The sequence below is a fragment of the Bos indicus x Bos taurus genome, chromosome 9, assembly GCF_003369695.1.
Source record: "Bos indicus x Bos taurus breed Angus x Brahman F1 hybrid chromosome 9, Bos_hybrid_MaternalHap_v2.0, whole genome shotgun sequence".
Classification (NCBI taxonomy): Eukaryota; Metazoa; Chordata; class Mammalia; order Artiodactyla; family Bovidae; genus Bos; species Bos indicus x Bos taurus.
Genome location: NC_040084.1, coordinates 73,976,830 through 73,991,985, shown reverse-complemented (window position 1 = coordinate 73,991,985; position 15,156 = coordinate 73,976,830). Strand labels below are relative to the sequence as shown.

At 40.2% G+C, this 15,156-nt stretch overlaps 1 protein-coding gene across 1 annotated transcript in view; it reads right to left on the bottom strand.

Moving 5' to 3' along the window:
• PDE7B (phosphodiesterase 7B) overlaps positions 1 to 15,156 on the bottom strand; it is a 348,202-nt gene that overhangs the window by 244,208 nt on the left and 88,838 nt on the right. The gene's annotated exons all lie outside the window — the stretch shown is intronic.

The window sequence follows — 15,156 nt, the reverse complement described above, 5'->3', positions numbered from 1 at the left end:
CATCAACCCATAGAAATATCAACTTTCTTATCTACATCTCAGTTCCAACATGCTTGTTAAAATTTTTGTGCAAGACAAACTCCAGAGATGCAATCAGTTACTTTAGACCACATTTATGAATGTGGTTGGCTAATAGTTGGCACCCAAACATGTAAATAAATCCTCCAAATCAATAAGAAAATAACAAATAATCCAAAGGAAAATGGAAAAAGGATAAAAGAGCCTGTTAGCCTGTGTAGTAGAGGAAATAGCCAATTCATGGAAGAGGAAATCTGAATGGTCATTAAATAGAGAAAATATATTCCACCACAATAATAATCAGAAACCAGCAAATTAAAGATAAAAATAAAGATGCCTATTTTGAATGCAAAGATATGGGAAGACTTAGAAATTTGGCAGAAACAATTGTAAAAAAATGTAGAAAAATGGATATTCTCATATACTGTGAGTTTTAGTATAAAATGATGGAATCATTTTGGAGAAAAATTGGCAAAATCTTTACTAAATTTCTACTTATTAATGACTGGATTTCATTCTTACTGACTTAAAATGTGTATAGACTATGATACAGCAAGTCATCTTCTAAATTGATAACTAGTGAAACTTTAATATTCAGCTACAAAACAGATAAATGTTATTCATATATTGGAATGCTACATGGCAGTTAAAAATGAAAATGAATTAGGGTTACATTACTGTAAAAACATATTAAATATATAATATATACCTATGAATACATAATATACAAATTGTATAATATATTCAAATTATATAATATATAATGTTCAAATCATATAAAATATATGTAAGTTTTAAATCATATAAATATATATAATGTTTAAACCATGTAAAAGTATGTTAGGTAAAACACTATCTCCATTTTTTATGAAGTTGAAAATATCTAAAAATAACACATTGTTTATGAATATATTAATTTACAGAAGAAGCATAAAAACAGGCAAAGAAAAAAAATATCAGATTTAGGGTAGGGGATAAATACACAGAGTTATGAAATATTGGAGGGCATACAGGGGTTATCAACTTTTTCTATAATGATTTGTTTCTGAAATTATTCTGTTTCCTATGCTTGAAATATTTCAAAATAAGTAAGAATTTCCCCCATTTGCAACACTCTGATTATAAAAATGGCCCTTCACGTACTGCTTCTCTGCTGTCTCCCATGGGCTTATGGAGGTCATTTAGTACCAGACTATACTTGTTTTCACCATTTATTTCATTGTCCTTAGGAAGACTGAGAACATTTACTTTAGTCTATTTTCCTCTCTCTTTCACTGTTCACAATTTGGTTAATTCCACTCCCGTCAATATTTATTGTACCTACACTTAAAACATCATAAGGCAAAGTAATTTCTGAAGAAAACAACTCCCAGATCTGAGAATTTACCTTTACATCTAATGACAAAACCTCCTGGTACACAGAGGCACAGGTTGAGAGGAATAGCATGACCCAGTTACATTCAAATCAACCCATTTTCTGAGATGACCTACATCGTGCACAGAGATGGACAGTTGGCTCAAGACCGTGAAAAGGAAGCAAGCTGCTGGCTAGTTTGGGTGGACTGCGGAAAGAGGAAGACCCGGCACATGTGAAGGTTCGCAGAGGGCACTGAATACTGAACGGAAAGTATGTGGCTTTTCTCCTGCTTTACTCTGCTGAACTAAATGTCATGTAATATTTATCATACTATGCAATCTCTTCAGGCTTCATTTCTCTGTAAATAACATGGGGATGCTAATACATGCCACAAAGTCTGATCAAAGAGCAAATGTGAGGGTTAACGATCCGTGGAGTCTGACCCAACTGTCTGTTGCTGTTTGGTTTGTGTTTTGGCAGAGGTTATATCCTTTCAAACTGCTAGGATCCACTTCTTGCGTTACTTGCTTTTCAAACGGGTATTTTTTATGCCCTGAAAGAGTTAATGATTATTTTTAATTGAAAGATCAGAGGTTTCTAAACTGTTTTCAGCTCCTTGGTGAAACAAAGTGCTAGGAAGTTCTATCAATCCATATTCTAGATCTTACAGGGAAGTAACACTGGAGTGATCCCTTACATTTTGTTAAGAACAAAGCCCACACATGTGCTAGGATGGAAGAGTTTTCCTTCCTTAATTGCAGGGGTTTGCAGAAGATGGTGGGTACCCAAGTCCAAGGGCAGCCATAGGTCTACCCCTCAAGTTGCAGGTTGGTGTGCGTGTGGGTGGAGGACTTGCTTCCTTTCTTGGACATGAACAAATCCAAGAGAAGTTTCTGAAACTCCCATGAAACCTGCATTCCTTAAAAGCCATGGCCTGCCTGGGTTCACTGACCACATAAGCTAATGACCAAGCAGCAAGAATTGGCATGGCAGCCAGTCCAGTGACCCCAAGGCAGTCCTCTTCATTGTCATTATCTCCCTGGCTATCTGGGAGATGGCTGAGGCACCTCTAACTAGTGTTTTAATTGCCCTGCTTTGTAAAGTTACCCAGTGTTGGCACCCGATTTTAAAGTAATGCACCAAAGGGAATCTGACTGCTCTCAGTTCTCAGGATTTGAAAGAAACCAGATTTTTTCCAGCAATTTTTCTTATTGATGCCACTGTTTGCAGGGCCTTTGCTGCCAAGTTCCTGCTTGCTGTGCAATCAGGGTGAGGCCTAGTTTAAGAGATTAATTGGGCTAAGGCACAGGATCTGCTCTGAGGGAAGGTTCCATGCCTTCTTGGAGTCTCTGGGCTGCAGCCCTCCCCTCTTGCTGCTCTACCTGGTCATGCATTCGGGGACTCCCCAGCTCAGCTCCTTGCTGCTGAATGACCCTGACTTTGATCCACTTCTGATCCCCAAGCTTCTACCTTATTCTCAGAATCTCATCTCTCCAAAAGATCTCCATCTTTGCTTTGTCTCCTGTGCCTAAAATAATGAGACCAGCTTGCCTTGCTTGTGTGCATCACTCCCAGCAAGCCCTGCTAAATAACAGGGCATAGTTACTAAGTCCCCATCTGGAGCCCTTCTAGCAACAGAGAGAGTCTCTTGTCACATGCTCTCCTCCACAGCACAAAGGCTATGCTACACATGAACTCAGGTGTGTAATGCCTGTTGTCTTCATAGACTGCAAAGACTCAAACCAGTTTCATTGTCAGGGTTTTTAACATGCCTCATTATTGTAATCCTGATGCCTTATACATACCAGACCCTTAACAAATATTTGTAAACTAGCTAAAATTTCTTTAGCCCATACTGTGGGCTAAGCATTGTTCTAAGTGCTATCTATACATCTACCATCTTGTACTCTGATTATACTCTTTCAAGAGTGAAGAAAATAGAGGCACAGAGAGTACCACTCACTACAGAATATTCCCCCCTCCGTGAGTGAGAGAATGAAAGCTGATGGCTTCCCTAATGCTTGACCAGATTCCCAAATACAGGCTGCTACAGGCTTCCTTATTGTCTTGGCCAAGATGCCAGGTCTGTTTACGCGTCCTTCTCTCATTCGTTAGCCACTGATGTTTGCAACAGTTGCCACCTATATAGGCCTTGGATTAGACAGACCCGAGTTCAAATCCTGTTGTTGCATGCACGTACTTACTATACCATAATGGATTATTTCGCTCTAAACTTGCTAAAGAAAGCTAAACTTGCTCTCTCATCTGTAAAATAGGGTGGTATTATCTACATCATATCATTACAAGTTTAGCTTTTAATTTATTATGAACCAGAATGTACCAATTTAAATTACTGTATATGAGATTATACTATGAAAATAGGACTTAATAAATTGAACTCACCCATTAAATTCTAGTATAATGCCCCTGTTATTATTTAAGATTAAAAACAAAGAAATACTTCTAATTTCAAAAGTCAGAATAGTTTACAAGTTAGTTGCTAATTTTATTTACTAAGAATCTTCCACATTAAATCTAAAATTTACCTTTTGCTTAGGAAGAGCAAGATGGATGTTATAAAGTATGGCATCTATTCTATTACAGTAAAAATTTATATTAAAAACATTTAATTTTCATTAGCTTAATTATGTGTTCTAGTAAAATGTATAATAAAGTATATTTCTCTTAAGTGGACTGTATTTTTTCATTACTTTTATCATAAAGTTAGTTGTGAAAAAAATGAATATTAAGTACAATTTTTAAAAATCACATTTAAGTACTCAGCAATCCTGTTTTCTTAAGGGGATGTTATATCTGAAGTGAAAATAATATTCAAATATTTATAATAGTAACATGTTGTTCAGTTGCTAAGTCATGCCCAACTCTTTGCGATCCCATGGACTGTAGCCCACCAAGCTCCTCTGTCCACGGGGTTTTCCAGACAAGAATATTGGAGTGAGTTGCCATTTCTTTCTCCAGAGTAGTAGCATGTTATACTCAGAGGAAGTAAGAAAATTAAAGACAGTGAAAAGTTTACACATTGTTCAATTGGCAGCACTTCGAACTTTCTTAAACCAGTAAATACTTTTTTTTTTGCTTCACATAAAATTTCATCCTGTTTTTTTCTGAATATTTGCTAGCACTTGACCGTGCAGGCATAACTCATTTTACTGTGTACTGCTTCATTTGTTTTTCACAAATTGAAGATTTGTGTTAACCCTGTGTGAAGCAAATCTACTGATGCCATCTCCCAACAGTGTTTGCTCCCTTTGTGTCTCTGAGTCACATGACAGTAATTCTCAAAATATTTCAAACCCTCCACCAGCATAAAGATTACAACTCACTGAAGGCTTAGATGATGGTTAGCATTTTTTACAATAAAGCATTTTAAAATTAAGGCGTGTACATTGCTTCTAAAGACATAATGTTATTGCACACAATAAGTGATATTATAGTGCAAACATAACTTTCATTTGCACTGGGAAACCAAAAAAATCATTTGACTTGCTTTATGGTAATATTCAGTTTATTGCGGTAGTCTGGAACCGAACCTACAATATCTCTGAGGTCTGCCTGTGTTTAGTCTCTCAGCAGGCTTGCAGCAACTAGTCTTTTCAGGTCAGGTATATTGATATTTTTGGATAGGTGGAAACATTAGCAAACAAATAAAACCCAAGACAGAAATTTTTTTGCTTATTGGTTTTCCCCTGTATTAGCTGAGGCAGTAGCTGTTTTCCACAAGCAGGTAATGGTAACTGTTATCAGCAAATAATTAATAGTTGTGATTATTTGATTATTTCCTTCCACCATTATAACTTTTCTTAAGCAGAAAAGAAATTATTAAAGGGAATTCAGTTCAGTTCAGTTCTAGGTGCATATAAAATCATTGGAGGAGCAGGCTACAGGCTGGTCCTCCGGGAATGACTCAGAGAAAAATGTGAAATTGACTCATGAGAGGAACTAATGGTGGGCCACAACTGGGAAACTGGAGAAACAGAGGGCATCACTGGAATTTCTGGTCCAAGGTCACATCACCTTGGCAGCGATCCAGGGATTAGACAGCTCTGGGCACAACTGCCTCTTGACACCTGTGGAGCTAATGACTGGATATTGGATGCTACTGCAGATGCAGAAAAACCCAACATCTCCACGACTGTACTTGATAAATCACTCAACAAAACAAAGCGAAAAGAACCTCTGACATATGATTAGACCTATTTTAAGAAAAAAATATAATAAAAAAGAAGCTGAATTTCTTGATCTGAAGAAGAGCGAAGCATGGTGGAAAGGGAAGTCCATCTCATTCGTTCCCAGAGGCAGCAGAGGCAACCTGGAGGAGGCGCGTCCTTAGCACACGCTGCCTTCATTCTACCCTCGCCGCATCTTTAAGCTCTTGGATTCTGCAAGTTGGCCATCCAATACAAGAATTTCTCTAGTGAGGTTTCTAGTAAATAAGGCAAATGCCTGTATGCTGATGCATTTGTTCTCTTTGATCATCCCTTGCACATCTTGCACGATGACTAATGCATCATGGCACTCCTGATGGTAATCAAATGAAGAAATAATTCTTTACTGCAATTCTGCGGGATATACTTGAGATTTTGGATTATCTGGGGGTAGCATGGGGTGGGGGATTTTTTTTCTGGATACTTATGTATACTCACCAGTAAGTGCTGTGATTAGACACAGCCATCTGATGTGGAGCTGCAAAGGGGGTGATGAAGGGGCAACTTAACACTGAAAAGACATCTTGAAACATCTGGGTCATTTCCCATCTCACATTTTCCCCTAACAAAGAACTGAATGACACTAATTAAAGCCAGACTCCTAGAAAATCAGCCTGGAGAGAATATGGCTTAGATCTGCAGATCATAAAAACATAGGTTCTGTTAAGGGACTGCATTCCTTAAACTCTAACATGGCCTGGAAGCTTGAGACTCCCTTATACGGTCTATCAAATGAGTGAATGAATGAGTGAATATTCAAAAAGACACCATTATCAAGTGCCTGCTCTATGCAAGCACTGTATTGAAGGTGGCTGAAAAAATCAAATGAGGTTTAGGCTAGATCCTATCCCCAGGAATTTTAAAGTCTGGTTTGAAGTTAGAACATAAAATGCTATGAGCATCCTCAAAGGTGGACACCCAACACTGTTTGGGGCTACCAGAAGGCTTCCAAAACGAGATGACCACAGGAAAGAGTTGGCTGGCAAAAGAGAGGACCTCTCCTGGTAGAGACAGCTGCCTGTGCAAAGTCCAGAAATCCTGTTAGAATTCTTTGGCAGCTGCCCAGGATGGGAGCAATGTTGTGGTGCGTCAGGATAGAGGGTTTAATCAAAGTGGCAGAGTTTATATGCACACACACACACACACAAACACATTTCAAGAATTTCCTGGAAGTCCAGTGGTTAAGACTCTGTGTTTCTACTGCAGGAGGCATGGGTTTGATCCCTGGTTGGGGAACTAAAGTCCTGAATCCTACATGCCACATTGCATGGCCATTTTTTTTTTTAATGGACTGGGATAGCAAGTCTAGGATGCTCAGTGAATTCTTTTAACAGTGTGACAAATAATTACAATACAGTGGTACCAAATCTCTCTCTAATGGTATTGGCTGCAATCTTTCTGTCCATTTCTACCTCAGACAAGGAACCAAGCCCGAGGTGTTTCTTATTCCTTTTTCTTGGATCATCACACAAGATGGTGATGGCCAAAGGAACAACCCCTAACCACCCAGCTGAAACCTCCTGTGAGGCCGACTTCTGCTACTGCTGGAGCCATTAGCACCTAGAATTGAGCCCATTATCATTTCCCTGGCGCCCAGAGGTGCCTTTTCAGAGGCTCCAATCTCACAGTGGCCGAGTCCCTCCTACCCTGTGGGTGGCATAGCCAGGCCTTCATCTCTCAACACTGTGCAGCCCTTTGTGCCAGAGGATGGCAGATTTGGACCTGGGGCTGATTTCGGCTCAAGCTCATGTTTTCCTTTCTAAGTTTTTCCAGTGAAAGAACAGATTTCCATCTCATTGCAGGCTGTTAAAACGTCAGACTAATAAGTTTTCAACAATCTGTCAGTGCAGATCTCCAGCAACAACCTGGCTCTGTCTTGGAATCAGGGCCTCATCGTCCAACCCAACCTCAGCCAGTCAAAATAAGAGACACACCAGCAGCAGAAAAGAAAAAGAAAGATAATCACCTTGAGCTGAGCAGAAATTCTTCACAAATCCATTGTTGCCAACAGCCAACAGCAAATCTGTGGGCTGCCTAACCTGAAGTGACCTGTTGGGAAGGGCCATCCCTCATAAACCTCTAATTAGCTATGGTTAGCAGTGACTTGAAACATATTAATGCTATTGCTATTGGAAAATGAGCCTACCAGCTTTTAACAGCTTTGTTTTCTTCTTCAGTCAAATGTTCGCTCAATGCGTATGCTTTCTATTAGAGAGGTGCCAGGAGCAGTGATCTCCAGAGAGTCTCTCAGCATTTTATTACACACCCCTATTTTTAAATGTTTAAAAACTACTTATTATGAACCCAAACTTGGAAAACTTGGTTTCAGCCCAAGGGTAATTTTTTAAGTTATTAAACAAACATCCAGAATGAACTGTGTTTCCTGTTATTTTGGCCCTGAACAGTAGAGGGCACTAGGAAGGCTGTACTTGCTAACGGTGCACTTGGAGCCCCTCAGGGAGATCCTGGGGTTAGATAACTCACAGGTTCAGAGTTACTGTCTTAGGTTATCTTATGCCCTTCTGTTCCTGCAGACTTTCTCCATGTACTACTTTTAGTCTTGAATTCCTCTGCACACATCAAAATGCACATTGAAAACCACAATTTTCATCATGTAAAGCCATGACAATAGCCTCAGGGCAAGCCCAGTTTTAGCAGAATCTGTACCTGTGAGGGTTGACGGCATGTGGACTATAACTGAGGTATCTCTCTAAATGTACCCAGTGATAGCAACTGAATGGGGATCTTGGTCCAAGGCACTTTGGGAATAATTCTGGTATGAACTCAGAGAATTCTCCATTAGATACAAATAACAATGTCATAAATCTTGACAACCAGAGCGAAAAATATGTCAGAATTTTATCTTCTATCCTTTCCAAGCTCCAAGTGTTGATAATAAGCTGCAGCTAGTTTTCCATGAAAAAGATAGATACTTCCATGAAAGCAAACAGCTAACGCCATAACCATTTCCCTACACATAGGGACTTCTGAAAGGTAAAGTCCACAGACACTTTGTGTTAGAGAAAAGAGAGAGCAGTACAGAAAGAGGATAGATTGGTACATATAGAGGAAGGAACTTAGAGTATCTGGATTGAAATCCCAACCCTAGCCCTCACTAGCTGTGTGATTTGGGGCATATCTTACCTTTTTGAACCTCCTCGTAGAACAGAGAGAGCAACAATGCTTAGCATTCTACTGTAATAATGTCACATGTGTGAAAGCATCTGTGTACCCTGAAGCCCATAACGGGGCCTGGTGTGAATGTTGTCTCGTGGAAGAAAAGAGGTGGAAGTAGGAGAGGGCCACTTGGTGGTACAGTGGACAAGATAGAGAACACAGTTCTACTGTGTAAGGCATGGATTTTACGAGGGGAAAATTTTTGCTCTTTGCCTAATGGAGAGCACTGGTCCCTCCAAGGGTAACTTGCAAAACCAGACATTGAGAGAACAGAGGTCCACAGGGCAGAAAAGAGGCAGGAAGCTTGGGTTGGGTAGGAATAGCAGCCTTTGACAAAGTATTTGAGAAAAACAGAGGAAGCAAAGTCCAGTGTGAGGTGCAGAGCCGAAAAAATGCAGGCAAAGGAAGAGGGCTGTGTGAGGATTTGCAGTTTGGACAGGGCAGCTCCAGTACCAGAAACAAATACCGTTAATCTGGGAGGGATCGGGGAGAGCATTGTGGCCAACCAAGTCACTTTATAGATTTAGCAGATAGACAAGTCCCTGTTGGGTGAGGTGACTTTGCATTCTAAGGTCTTATGATGAGCAGAGTATGGGCTCTGGAGTTCACATCAAGACTTCAGTATTTACGAGCTGTATCGCCTTGGGCAAGTGACTCAGTAATCCTCTGCCTCAATTTCCTCATACATAAGATGGAGATAACACTACTGCCTACATCGTGAGTTCATCATGGGATCAAGTGAGGATTAATATAAAGCACCTAAAATAGTGTCTGGAAGAAGTGAGTATCCAATGAATTATTATTTTTAATGGTATACAATTATTCAGAATCAGAGAAGCCAAGAAAATCATGTCTTTTTCGACTGTCATTCAGTGTTACTCCAAGTTACCTTCTTATTTTTGACATTGAGCTATTGCCCCGGGAGCCTCAAGTCCTCCAAAGCATGCATAAAAAGACAGAAGCTGGCAGTACCTGTTAGATGAGAGTGCCCCAAAATATTTACTTAATGAATGGGCAATCTGAAGGCAAAGGGCAGATTGAAAACTGGACCAATCCTTCCTAGACAACTATCTCCAGTTTCTGCAAGGGAGGAGCTTGAGGGTCTAACGTCAAGTCTCATTTTTTAAAACAGAATATTTCATTCAGAAAACCTTCATTGGCAGCTTTCCCATTCAGTAAAGATATTCACATATCTGTCATCAGCGGGCTTATGCTGTGTGTGTGTTCAGTTGCTTCAGTCGTGTCCGAGTCTTTGTGACCTTGTGGACTGTAGCCCACCAGACTCTTCTGTCCATGGGGTTCTCCAGGCAAGAATATTGGAGTGGGTTGCCATGCCCTCCTCCACTGGATCTTCCTGACCCAGGGATCAAACCTGCATCTCTGGGTCTCCTGCATTGGTAGGCAGGCAGGTTCTTTACCACTAGCACCACCTGGGAAATTCAGTAGAACCTATCTCTATTTTGATTACATTATTTTCAAATAATTCTTATGTCTGAAGTCCTAATTAAGGAGGATTAAGCAGACTTTCTGTGTCTGTGTAGTAGAGATGCTGACTGTAGGAAGTCCTTGTAGATTACTTGGTTACTGGACTGATGCCCAAGGACCATCTAGCTCTGCCTGATGCACTCTTATCCCTGGCATCAAGGAAGAAGGAAGAATCCAAAGAGGTTTGAGAACGTAGAGATTTCTCATGTTGATCAGGTACACTAACCACATCCTGATGGGTGTAGAAGAGTTTCTGAATAGGATATTCTAATTGGATAGAGGAGAGAGAAACTTTTTAAGTCCTCAGTGGATAAAGGGAGGCATTGAAAGTCATGAGATAAGCTGGAAGGGTGTCTGTTTTAGGTGCCATAAACCATAGGTACAAAAGCTTAAAGGCGGTTGAAAACTTGAAGGAAGTTAAGAATGGCTAGAAGGAGATGAGGTTCAGATAATCAGGAGAATTGGGGAGTGAGGAGACAGGAGGCTGAGGAAGTTGGCAGGGAGCAGACCTTGCACGGCCCTGTGGGACTCCATTTAGTGATTGGACAGCAGCCTGGATTCTGTAGACCCTGGATCTGAACAAAGTCACTGTAGGTCACAAGCCATCTGTTCAAGGCAGTAGAGAAATCCCAACAGTGTTTAGAAAGCTTTTGTAACAGGAATACTGTACAGCAGCCACATTTGCTGACCGATGTTGCTCTTCACAACTCTTGGCAGTAGCCTTTGGTGGGAAGAGGGTTCTGCTACGAGAGTGAAGCATCATCTTATAATTGTGAGTTTATAATCATCTTATAATTAATGACATTACTTTACTATCCCTAAGACTTCTGGCAACCAGCGACATTAGGAAATTCGACAGAACTGCTCACTCATTCTCACTATCCAGTATTACCTCACACAGGGTGTTCACAATCAGATTTCTTCTGATTTAGTGTAAATCCATATAGCCTTGATGGAGGGCGAATCAGGGAATGAGACTCTGACTTGCTATGTTTCCTAGTCTGGCATGAATGTAATATTAATATATTATGGAGACCAGGCCTTTCAAATCATGCATAGAGTGAGGGTTGGGAATGCACAGAAAGGGACGATTAGCACTCAAGATCCCTGATGCCAGGAGATAGAAGAATGAGGCTCCTGGAACAAAAGTCCTTCCCTAACACTTGAAAAGGCATCTTCTCAGAGACAACTGGGAAAGCATGCTCTACTTCAAGAAAATTATTCCTTTATTTGACTGTCACCTTCAGAGTGAATTTGAACCAGAACAGGACTCCACGTCCCTGCACTTCAAGCCGACACAACGTGCAGCAGCCCCACCCTGTCCTCCCCCTGCCCCTGGAAGGCTGATGCTGAGTGCTTGGAACAACCGCCTTTTTGTCTGACCGGTGTGCTGCCAACAATATGTACTCACAATGGCTCAGCTCCAGCCATCTGGTCAAAGCGTCCAAGCTTTAGACATTGCTTTTCTTGATTTACATTGCAATTTGCAAGCTACTTTATATGACCCTATAGACAACACAAGCTTAATAGATAATATCAGCAGTATCTCCAAATGCTTGCACAGACGTCACGATTCAGAGATTCATGGGACCTCATCCAGCCCGTAACTGAATGAGTATTTACCCAGGACAAAGGAGTACTTATAATGTGCTCCCTGCAACTCAGGGCAGTAATGCTCCTGTACATAAACCAACAATTAAATGTAATCCTATACACTTATAGTTTTAAAAGAAATTCAAACCAGTCCTTGGAATTAAATAACCCCAGTGCTAGAGAAAATGACTTCCAGAACATCAAGCCTGACAGGCAAACACAGGGTCTCTGAGCCACAAAGGAACAAACACTTTTCCACAGGGATAAGGGCCTGTTGTATAACTACTTGTGAGGTCAAAGATCCAGATGTTCCTGTAGACAATCAAAAAACTATTACTGGTCAAATTGTATTGACTATCTCCATATGAACAGCTCTGAGACATGGATCTGGCCTCAGAAAGGAGATTTCTGTAAATTCTACTAGCAATCAATGGCAACCCCAGGCTAGAGTTGGAAAAATCTGCTATCTTGGAGAAATAACTGACAGGTTTTATAAGCTGCAAAGGAATATGAAAATCTGTGAAAATAATTGTTTATTTTGCTAACAGTTATATTCTGCCTTGGTATCATTTATTCAATCCCAAAACCTACTTTGAAAAAAGCAATATTTAAAGAGTTATCTCCTCTTGGGTCTCTCTCAGGGGCTGAGACTTGTGGTCTGGTTCACTGTCCACCAGCACCTAGATCAATGTCTGTCACATCCTAGGCTCTCTACAAATATTGCTTGAAAAAAGAATGAACAAATGAGTTGAGACAAAAATATATCCAATCCCTGCATTACTATATCTCAGTCAAGTTAGAAATTTGTGAGATGGTGTCAGTTTAAATTGAAAGAGGAGAATAAAGGAAGTCAAGTTATACTTAAAATAAGCTCAACTGCAAGTTTTGATGCCATTACCCCGTTAAGAAGTTGGTAACTGGGGTTGTGCTGTGGATCTACTATGAATTCCTGTAAGTGGGTCCAACCCAAAGGCAAAGATTTCTCCAAGTACTATATTTTTGAAAGATAATTTTCCCTGGGGAAAGCAAGAATAATAAACATTCTTTATTTTCAACCAGCAGATCTTTCCACTGACAAATACTACTAGAATTAAACATTGAAACAAAATTTGTCTTAAATATCCTTGTCAGAGTTCAGATCAGGAAAACAGAGGTAATATCTATATTCTATTGCCTTAGTATATGCTTAAGGGTTAAAGGAGAGCAGTCCTGGGTGTTCATTGGAAGGACTGATGCTGAAGCTGAGACTCCAATACTTTGGCCACCTCATGCGAAGAGTTGACTCATTGGAAAAGACTCTGATGCTGGGAGGGATTGGGGGCAGGAGGAGAAGGGGACGACGGAGGATGAGATGGCTGGATGGCATCACCGACTTGATGGACATGAGTTTGAGTGAACTCCGGGAGTTGGTGATGGACAGGGAGGTCTGGCGTGCTGCAATTCATGGGGTCGCAAAGAATCGGACATGACTTGAGCGACTGAAATGAACTGAACTGAACTGAAGGATTAAACCAGCAAAGTGCTTCCAGTATTTGAGAAGAAAACTTGTATAAAAGTCACTTGGGGATTATGTGGAGTAAGAAGGGCAGTATTGTTGATAGTTGATGATTCTCATTTTAGTCACTTCATTGCCTCAAGATCTTCAGCAGCCTTTTTACAAGTTAGAGATGATCATTGATTTAACATTTAATTTTTAATGGTGTCAGTAAACTCAACTAATCCTGAAGATCACCCTTTGTTTTCATCCCTGCAAATCCGCCTGTGAAACCGACACACAGTATGACATATATTCATCAACTAACAATGCTCACTAAGTAATTAGTGCTTGGCAAACTAGCAGGCTCCTGCTTATATTGAATCTTTTTAACCTAATGACATAAAACTGTTTTCTCTATGTATTTTTTGCAAAGCAAGAAAGAACATGAAACAATAATAGCAAATAATCTTAGAAATAAAGAAATGCTTATAGACCCACTGTATTCCTTGAGCAGCCTTGAATTACAAAAGGGAGAGACTAGAAATCTCCTCAAGAAAATTAGAGATACCATGGGAACATTTCATGCCAAGATGAGCACAATAAAGGACAGAAATGGTATGGACCTAACAGAAGCAGAAGATATCAAGAAGAGATGGCAAGAAAACACAAAAGAACTATATGAAAAAGATTTTCATGACCCAGATAACCACGATGGTGTGATCACTCACCTAGAGCCAGACATCCTGGAATGCGAAGTCAAATTGGCCTCGGAAGCATCACCACAAACAAAGCTAGTGGAGGTGATAGAATTCCAATTGAGCTATTTCAAATCCTAAAAGATGATGCTGTGAAAGTCTGCCCTCGATATGCCAGCAAATTTGGAAAACTCAACATGGCCACAGGACTGGAAAAGGTCAGTTTTCATTCCAATCCCAAAGAAAGACAATGTCAAAGATTGCTTAAACTACATCACAATTGCCCTCATCTCACATGTTAGCAAAGTAATGCTCAAAATTCTCCAAGTCAGGCTTCAACAGTACATAAACCATGAACTTCCAGATGTTCAAACTGGATTTAGAAAAGGCAGAGGAACCAGAGATTAAATTGCCAAACATCCATTGGATCATCAAAAAAGCAAGAGAGTTCCAGAAAAACATCTACTTCTGCTTTATTGACTATGCCAAAGCCTTTGACTGTGGATCACAACAAACTGTGGAAAATTCTGAAAGAGATGGGACTACCAGACCACCTGACCTGCCTCCTGAGAAATCTGTATGCAGGTCAAGAAGCAACAGTTAGAACTGGACATGGAACAACAGGCTGGTTCCAAATTGGGAAAGGAGCTTGTCAAGGCTGCATACTGTCACTCTCCTTATTTAACTTATATGTAGAGTACATCATGAGAAATGCTGGACTGTATGAAGCACAAACTGGAATCAAGATTGCCAGGAGAAATATGAATAACCTCAGATATGTGGATGACACCACCCTTATGGCAGAAAGTGAAGAGGAACTAAAGAGCCTCCTGATGTAAGTGAAAGAGGAGTGTGAAAAAGTTGCTTTAAAACTCAACATTCAGAAAACTAAGATCATGGCATCTGGTCCCATCACTTTATGGCAAATAGATGGGGAAACATTGGAAACAGTGACAGACTTTTTCTTTGGGCTCCAAAATCACTGCAGATGGTGATTACAGCCATGAAATTAAAAGATGCTTGGTCCTTGGAAGAAAACTTATGACCAACCTAGACAGCATATTAAAAAGCAAAGACATTACTTTGCCAAAAAAGGTCAGTCTAGTCAAAACTATGGTTTTTCCAGTA